Below are 9,353 nucleotides of genomic sequence, written 5' to 3'. Positions count from 1 at the left end.
CAGAGACAAATTTATAGATAAGAAGTGAATTTATTTGGAGAGAAATATATTCCACAAACAGAATGTGGGCCATTGCAGATGGCAAGAGGTCCCAGAATATGGCAAGGTGAGGTTTTATGGGCTGGGTAATTTCCTAAGCTAATGAGTGGGAGGGTTATTCCAATTGTTTGGGGGGAAAAGTTGGAGATTTCCAGGAGCTGGGCCACTGCCCACTTTTTGGCCTTTTATAATTAGCCTCAGAACTGTCTTGGCACTGATGGATTTGTCATTTAATGCACTATTATATTACAGTGAGCATATAATGAGGCTCAAGGTCTACTGGAAGTCAAATATTCCATCATTTTGGACCTTGTTGGTTCTATCCAGTCTTTGTCATGTCCTATGCCTGTATCATTTTCTTTTGGCTGTGCTGGGTCTTCATCACTGCATGTGGGTTTTTTTCTAGTTGCTGTGAGCAGGGAGCTCTTCTTTGCTTCCTTGCACAGTCTTCTCTGTGTGGAGGCTTCTCTTGTTGCAGAGCATAGCTCTATGCACCCAGGCTTCAGAAGCTGTGGTGCACAGGCTTAGTTGCCCCACACTCTTCCTGGTCCAGGGATTAAACTAGTGTTCCCTGCATTAGCTGGCAGATCCTCAACCATTGTATCACATATGCTGGGAAGCTAAGAAGCTATATCAATCTTTTAAAGGTTGTACTCTGCCACCTTCCCTCCTGTTTCAACTGTACAGTTCTCCTTAGAAACTTACAGGTCAGAATTTAATTATCTAATTCTTTAGTAAATGGAAATGATATTTCTATGACTGGACTGTGAACTTTTTCAGGATCTAAATTATATTTTAGACCTGGTTAAGCATCTGCCTACAAGTCAGGAGACCCAGGTTAGATCTCTGGGTTGGGAAGATCCCCTGGAGAAGGAAATGACAATAGACTCCAGTACTCTTGCGTGGAAAATCCCATGGATGGAGGAGCCTGGTAGGCTACAGTCCATAAAGTCACAAAGAATCGGACATGACTGAGCAACTTCACTTTACTATTTATATCCATGCAATAGTGCCCGATGTAAAATGGGGATTCAATGCTGGGCATGGAACAGCAGACTGGTTCCAAGTAGAGAAAGAAGTGTGTCAAGGCTTATATTGTCACCTTGCTTATATGTGCAGAGTCCATCATGAGAAATGCCAGACTGGATGAAGCACAATCTGGAATCAAGATTGCAGGGAAAAATATCAATAACCTCAGATATGAAGATGACACTACCCTATGGCAGAAAGCAAAGAGGAACTGAAGAGCCTCTTGATGAAAGTAAAACAGGAGAGTGAAAAAGCTGACTTAAAACTCAACATTCAGAAAACTAAGATCATGGCATCTGGTCCCATCTCTTCAGGGCAAATAGATGGGGAAAAAGTGAAAGTGACAGACTTTATTTTCTTGGGCTCCAAAATCACTGTGCATGGTGACTGCAGCCATGAAATTAAAAGACACTTGCTCCTTGAGAGAAAAGCTATGACAAACCTAGACAGAGTATTAAAATGCAGAGACATCACTTTGCTGACAAAGTCTATTTAGTCAAAGGTATTTTTTTTTTCAGTAGTTATGTACAGATGTGAGAGTTGAGCTATAAAGAAGGCTGAACGCTAAAGAATTGATGCTTTTAAATTGCGGTGCTAGAGAAAACTCTCAAGAGTCCTTTGGACAGCAAGGAGGTCAAACCAGTCAATTGTATAAGAAATCCACCCTGAATATCCATTGGAAGAAATGATGCTGAAGCTGAAGCTCCAATACTTTGGCCTCCTGATGTGAAAAGCTGACTCCTTGGAAAAGACCCTGATGCTGGGAAAGATGGAAGGCAGAAGGAGAAAGGGATGACAGAGAATGAGGTGGTTGGATGGCATCACTGACTCCATGGACATGAGTTTGAGCAAACTCTGGGAGATAGCAAAGGACAAGGAAGCCTGGCCTGCTACAGGCCATGGGATCACAGAGTCAGACCTGACTTAGTGACTGAAGAGTACAGCAGAGGGATGTCACAAACTAAAAAAGCCTTCAGTCAGTGTTCAAGTGGGACTTAGAAGTACTGGCCAACTGGAAGAGGAATTTGGATGATAATTGTAAGTGCAGACTGACAGAACAGAGGCCATCACAAATGGAGGATATTATCAGTGGATGCCAACACATGATGAGAGCCAAGATCAAGACAGCCCAGCCACCAGGGAACTGAAGGCAATGTGGATGGAGAAAGTCCTCCAAAGCCATGGCCCTTTGCTCAATGCAAGTGATAGGTATGCTTCTAGAAATTTACACTGTCCATAGGGAGAAGGGAGGAAAAAGATAGCAGAGAAAAAAAAATATTGTATTGATTGAGTTTAAAATCTGAATACATTGAGCCTACTGATAGCAGTAATTTTGTAATATTGAATTAAAAATAGAGAATTTTCAGGTGCTAATTGAAAAGGAAATATCAAGAAAATTTTGATTTGTATTAAAAAAATTGTAAGGGGGAAAAGGTATAAATTAAGAGTTTAGAATTGACATATACACACTACTATATATAAAGTAGATAACTATTAAGAATCTACTGTATATCACAGGGAACTCTACTCAATACTCTGTAATGATCTATGTGGGAATAGAATCTAAAAAAGAGTGGGAAGATTTTATATATGAATAGATATGAATTTTGCTGTACAGCAGAAACTAACACAACATTGTAAGTCAACTATATTCTAATAAAAATTAATTAAAAATATAAAACATGAGGATAATAAAAAAGACATGGTACTTCCTTTTATACTTGTAAGCTTTTATACTATTATAACCACACAATTTAAAGTGACTACATACACTTCTAAGTATAGTTAAAGGTTTTAGTGGGTCCCATTTAGAATTATAAATAATAATAAATATTTGTTAGGAAAAACAATACTTTTTACTAACTTGGATAATCCAACTTACATTATTTTTTATTTAATTAATAGCCTGTGCTATGTTTTATCATTATTCATGATTGCAAAGTTATAATGCTTTAATATGACTATTTATCAGAGAAGGCAATGGCACCCCACTCCAGTACTCTTCTCTGGAAAATCCCATGGACGGAGGAGCGTGGTGGGGTGTAGTCCGTGGGGTTGCTAAGAGTCAGACATGACTTCACATTCACTTTTCACTTTCATGCATTGGAGAAGGAAATGGCAACCCACTCCAGTGTTCTTGCCTGGAGAATCCCAGGGACAGGGGAGCCTGGTGGGCTGCCGTCTATGGGGTCGCACAGAGTCGGACACGACTGACGCAAGCACAACAGCAGCAGCAGCATGACTATTTATATGTTCCATTTTTATTTTTAATGTTTTACAGGAAAGAAAGCAACTTCCATTAAGAAAACAGCTATCTCTTTATTTTTTATTGGGTTTATTTTATTTAAACATTTAAATTTAAATTGAACTTAAGCTTAGACTCAATCACTTACAAACTATGCCTAGAGCAAGTTGATTAAAGTGTTAGGACAGCCTTGATTCTTTAGTTCATGAGATAAGGATAAATCTATTTGCCTTAGCTTTCTGAAAGGATCATTGAACAGTTCAAAAGCATTGATAAGTAGGAAAGTGTATTGAAAAGCTAAGGAACTCTGAAATATTTATTATTGTTTTATCAACATGCTATAAAATATTTCTAAACACTTTAAAGGTACTATTTAATTTTTCATTACAACGGAATACTTCTTAATCAATCGTGAAATAAAGTCATCTGTCCACATAAGTTGGTTGGTTACCTTGTAACACCTAACTCTGCCTTCCTGATTGACAAGAAACTTGTATATACAAGGTGTAAAATTGGAATAATAGAGTATTGAAAATATCTACTAGTTAACTTTTCTTCACAGTTTCAAAGGACATCATTAGACATACATGACCTAAGAACTACTTGAGTTCAGTTCAGTTCAGTTGCTCAGTCGTGTCCGACTCTTTGCAACCCCATGAATCGCAGCATGCCAGGCCTCCCTGTCCATCACCATCTCCCGGAGTTCACTCAGACTCATGTCCATCATGTCAGTGATGCCATCCAGCCATCTCATCCTCTGTCATCCCCTTCTCCTCCTGCCCCCAATCCCTCCCAGCATCAGAGTCTTTTCCAATGAGTCAACTCTTCTCATGAGGTGGCCAAAGGACTGGGTTTCAGCTTTAGTATCATTCCTTCCAAAGAAATCCCAGGGATGATCTCCTTCAGAATGGACTGGTAGGATCTCCTTGTAGTCCAAGGGACTCTCAAGAGTCTTCTCCAACACCACAGTTCAAAAGCATCAATTCTTCGGCACTCAGCCTTTTTCACAGTCCAACTCTCACATCCATACATGACCACAGAAAAAGCCATAGCCTTGACTAAACGGACCTTAGTCTGCTTTTGAATATGGTATCTAGGTTGGTCATAACTTTTCTTACAAGGAGTGAGCGTCCTTTAATTTCATGGCTACAATCACCATCTGCAGTGATTTTGGAGCCCCCAAAAATAAAGTCTGACACTGTTTCCACTGTTTCCCCATCTATTTGCCATGAAGTGATGGGACTGGATGCCATGATCTTCATTTTCTGAATGTTGAGCTTTAAGCCAACTTTTTCACTCTCCTCTTTCACTTTCATCAAGAGGCTTTTTAGTTCCTCTTCACTTTCTGCCATAAGGGTGGTGTCATCTGCCTATCTGAGGTTATTGATATTTCTCCCAGCAGTCTTGATTCCAGCTTGTATTTCTTCCAGTCCAGCGTTTCTCATGAGGTACTCTGCATAGAAGTTAAATAAGCAGGGTGACAATATACAGCCTTGAAGGACTCCTTTTCCTATTTGAAACTAGTCTGTTGTTCCATGTCCAGTTCTAACTGTTGCTTCCTGACCTGCATACAGATTTCTCAAGAGGCAGTTTAGGTAGTCTGGTATTCCCATCTCTTTCAGAATTTGCCACAGTGTATTGTGATCCACACAGTCAAAGGCTTTGGCATAGTCAATAAAGCAGAAATAGATGTTTTTCTGGAACTCTCTTCCTTTTTCCATGATCCAGAGGATGTTGGCAATTTGATCTCTGGTTCCTCTGCCTTTTCTAAAACCAGCTTGAACATCAGGAAGTTCACGGTTCACGTATTGCTGAAGCCTGGCTTGGAGAATTTTGAGCATTACTTTACTAGCATGTGAGATTAGTGCAATTGTGCAGTAGTTTGAGCATTCTTTGGCATTGCCTTTCTTTGGGATTGGAATGAAAACTGACCTTTTCCAGTCCTGTGGCCACTGCTGAGTTTTCCAAATGTGCTGGCATATTGAGTGCAGCACTTTCACAGCATCATGTTTCAGGATTTGAAACAGCTCAACTGTAATTCCATCACCTCCACTAGCTTTGTTTGGAGTGATGCTTTCTAAGGCCCATTTGACTTCACTTTCCAAGATGTCTGGCTCTAGATTAGTGATCACATCATCATTATTATCTGGGTCATGAAGATCTTTTTTGTACAGTTCTGTGTGTTCTTGCCACCGCTTCTTAATATCTTATGCTTCTGTTAGGTCCATACCATTTCTGTCCTTTATCGAGCCCAGCTTTGCATGAAATGTATCCTTGGTATCTCTAATTTTCTTGAAGAGATCTCTAGTCTTTCCCATTCTGTTCTTTTCCTCTATTTATTTGCATTGGTTGCTGAAGAAGGCTTTCTTATCTATTCTTGCTATTATTTGGAGCTCTGCATTCAGATGCTTATATCTTTCCTTTTCTCCTTTGCTTTTTGGTTCTCTTCTTTTCACAGCTATTTGTAAGGCCTCCCCAGACAGCCATTTTGCTTTTTTTGCATTTCTTTTCCATGGGGATGGTCTTGATCCCTGTCTCCTGTACAATGTCACAAACCTCATTCCATAGTTCATCAGGCACTCTTAAGTATCAGATCTAGGCCCTTAAATCTATTTCTCACTTCCACTGTATAATCATAAGGGATTTGATTGAGGTCATATCTGAATGGTCTAGTGGTTTTCCCTACTTTCTTCAATTTAAGTCTGAATTTAGCAATAAAGAGTTCATGATCTGAGCCACAGTCAGCTCCTAGTCTTGTTTTTGTTGACTGTACAGAGCTTCTCCATCTTTTGCTGAGGAGAATATAATCAATCTGATTTCGGTGTTGACCATCTGGTGATGTCCATGTGTAGAGTCTTCTCTTGTGTTGTTGGAAGAGGGTGTTTGCTTATGACCAGTGCATTTTCTTGGCAAAACTCTATTAGTCTTTGCCCTGCTTCATTCTGCATTCCAAGGCCAAATTTGCCTGTTACTCCAGGTGTTTCTTGACTTCCTACTTTTGCATTCCAGTCCCCTATAATGAAAAAGACATCTTTTTTGGGTGTTAGTTCTAAAAGGTCTTGTAGGTCTTCATAAAACTGTTCAACTTCATCTTCTTCAGCGTTACTGGTTGGGGCATAGACTTGGATAACTGTGATATTGAATGGTTTGCCTTGGAGATGAACAGAGACCATTCTGTCATTTTTGAGATTGCATCCAAGTACTGCATTTCAGACTCTTCTGTTGACCATGATGGCTACTCCATTTCTTCTGAGGGATTCCTGCCCGCAGTAGTAGATATAATGGTCATCTGAGTTAAATTCACCCATTCCAGTCCATTTGAGTTCGCTGATTCCTAGAATGTCGACGTTCACCCTTGCCATCTCTTGTTTGACCACTTCCAATTTGCCTTGATTCATGGACCTGACATTCCAGGTTCCTATGCAATATTGCTCTTTACAGCATCGAATCTTGCTTCTATCACCAGTCACATCCACAACTGAGTATTGTTTTTGCTTTGGCTACATCCCTTCATTCTTTCTGGAGTTATTTCTCCACTGATCTCCAGTAGCATATTGGGCACCTAATGACCTGGTGAGTTCCTCTTTTGGTATCCTATCATTTTGCCTTTTCAAACTGTTCATGGGGTTCTCAAGGCAAGAATACTGAAGTGGCTTGCCATTCCCTTCTCCAGTGGACCACACTCTGTCAGACCTCTCCGCCGTGACCCACCCATCCTGGGTTGCCCCACAGGCATGGCTTGGTTTCATTGAGTTAGACAAGGCTGTGGTCCTAGTGTGATTAGATTGACTAGTTTTCTGCGAGTATGGTTTCAGTGTGTCTGCCCTCTGATGTCCTCTTGCAACACCTACCATCTTACTTGGGTTTCTCTTACCTTGGGTGTGGGGTATCTCTTCACGGCTGCTCCAGCAAAGCACAGCCGCTGCTTCTTACCTTGGACGAGGGATATCTCCTTACCACCACCGTTCCTGACCTTCAACGTGGGTGTAATTTTAACAATGACTACTCGCTAATTCTTAAAAAAAAAAAAAAAAAAAAGGAAAAACCCTAAACTTTCATTGGATACCTAGGATTAGGAAAACCTCAGATTGGAAACTAACTTTCTAAGTCTTGGTCAATTCAGATAGGCTTTAAGAATCCCCAGGGGAGGCTACAGAAGTACTTGTGCACTGAGAATCTTCAGTAATTACTTTCAATTTTAGTTCAGGCTATACCTACCCATTTTGCCTGTTATATTCAGTCTGTGAAATGGTAATAGCTAATTTTTTTTACAGATACTGAATTTTGTGATAGAAGTTTTTATAGATAGTAAGTTTGTCATAGAACTGTCATTGAAATAAAAAATTAAATGTAAAACATCCAGCAAGTTGACAGTAATATTCTCATGGAAGAGTCTGAACTGAGATCTTAGTCAGTATCATTGTGTATGCAGAAGAGTAATTCTTTTCTTCTTTCCCATTCCCACTCTCAATAAGCCAAAAGAAGACATATGCTATTGCAAAAATTCATTTGAATACCAGAAAGTTAAATCAAAGTTGATCTATTAATATTATCTTCTATTATGTGCAGATCTTACAAACTTGTAGGAGGATGTGCATGAGACACTGATAAAGTTGAAAGTGTGACAAGATGGGTTACAGGAAAAGTTGGGTTGTATGAAAGGTCATTTAGTGACTGTTCTGTGCACTTAATCACTGTGCCTTTATTTCTATGTCTCTACTATAAGCCTTTTTTAAACAAACCAGAACCAGGAAATGATGATTCTCATGTCAGCTGCCACCAGCCAGAGGTACTTTGGAAAATAATAATTCTACTTTTCATTGGTGGGAAAAAAAAATAAGTGTAGAGTTATAATCACTATAAACCATTGTAACTGAGGTCCCTTACTTGGTTTTTCCAAGATACATGAAGTCCTTTATCCCTCATTCCTACTATTTGATTCGAATTTTATCCATTGAGTAGATCGCTGAAATTCAATGACTATAAACATTGTTCTAAAGGAAGAGAAGTTATTTAAAGTGCAAATTAAAAGAATTTTTGAGTTTTAGAGTTAAACTGAAAGATGCCATTAATCTTCCAATGGAGTAGGTTTTAGTAGAAGGCACTAACGACATTTTTCACACTGTAATTCATCTGTATATTTTCCATTGAAAAATAAGATGTTCTAAAACTTGGATTTAAGTATTCCATGATCCTCTTAGTTTGGAAAAATAATGATTAAAAAGAATATTGACTCCTGGGACATGGTGTTCCTGATATTTGATATACAGCTATAAATGAAGCAGTAGGAGATCATATAAATAAGAGAAATTTGATCTCATAAGACATCTAAAAATGTGCAATAAAGGTTTTGCCTTTATATTGGATTCCGTAAATCATTTATTGAAAGTATTTATTAAGTGCCTATTATATATCAAGGTGGTCTGGTATTCCCATCTCTTTCAGAATTTTCCACAGTTTATTGTGATCCACACAGTCAAAGGCTTTGGCATGGTCAATAAAGCAGAAATAGATGTTTTTTCTGGAACTCTCTTGCTTTTTCCATGATCCAGCAGATGTTGGCAATTTGATCTCTGGTTCCTCTGCCTTTTCTAAAACCAGGTTGAACATCTGGAAGTTCACAGTTCACATATTGCTGAAGACTGGCCTGGAGAATTTTGAGCATTACTTTACTAGTGTCTGAGATGAGTGCAATTGTGCAGTAGTTTGAGCATTCTTTGGCATTGCCTTTCTTTGGGATTTGGAGAAGGAAATGGCAATCCACTCAAGCACTCTTGCCTGGAAAATCCCATTGATGGAGGAGCCTGATAGGCTACAGTCCATGGGGTCGCAAAGAGTCGGACACAACTGAGCGACTTCACTTTTCTTTGGGATTGGAGTGAAAACCGACCATTTCCAGTCCTGTGGCCACTGCTGAGTTTTCCAAATTTAATGGCATATTGAGTGTAGCACTTTCACAGCATCTTCTTTCAGGATATGAAATAGCTCAACTGGAATTTCATCACCTCCACTAGCTTTGATAATAGTGATGCTTTCTAAG

General features: G+C 39.2%; 1 pseudogene; it reads right to left on the bottom strand.

The window, feature by feature from the left end:
• Nucleotides 1-5,978: 5,978 nt before the first annotated feature.
• LOC132659131 (craniofacial development protein 2-like) lies at nt 5,979-8,239 on the bottom strand (annotated as a pseudogene).
• Nucleotides 8,240-9,353: the final 1,114 nt, after the last annotated feature.

This window comes from Ovis aries, chromosome 2, assembly GCF_016772045.2.
Source record: "Ovis aries strain OAR_USU_Benz2616 breed Rambouillet chromosome 2, ARS-UI_Ramb_v3.0, whole genome shotgun sequence".
NCBI classification, from domain to species: domain Eukaryota; kingdom Metazoa; phylum Chordata; class Mammalia; order Artiodactyla; family Bovidae; genus Ovis; species Ovis aries.
Note: the sequence above shows the minus strand (reverse complement) of the source record. Positions and strands in the feature narration are given on the sequence as shown.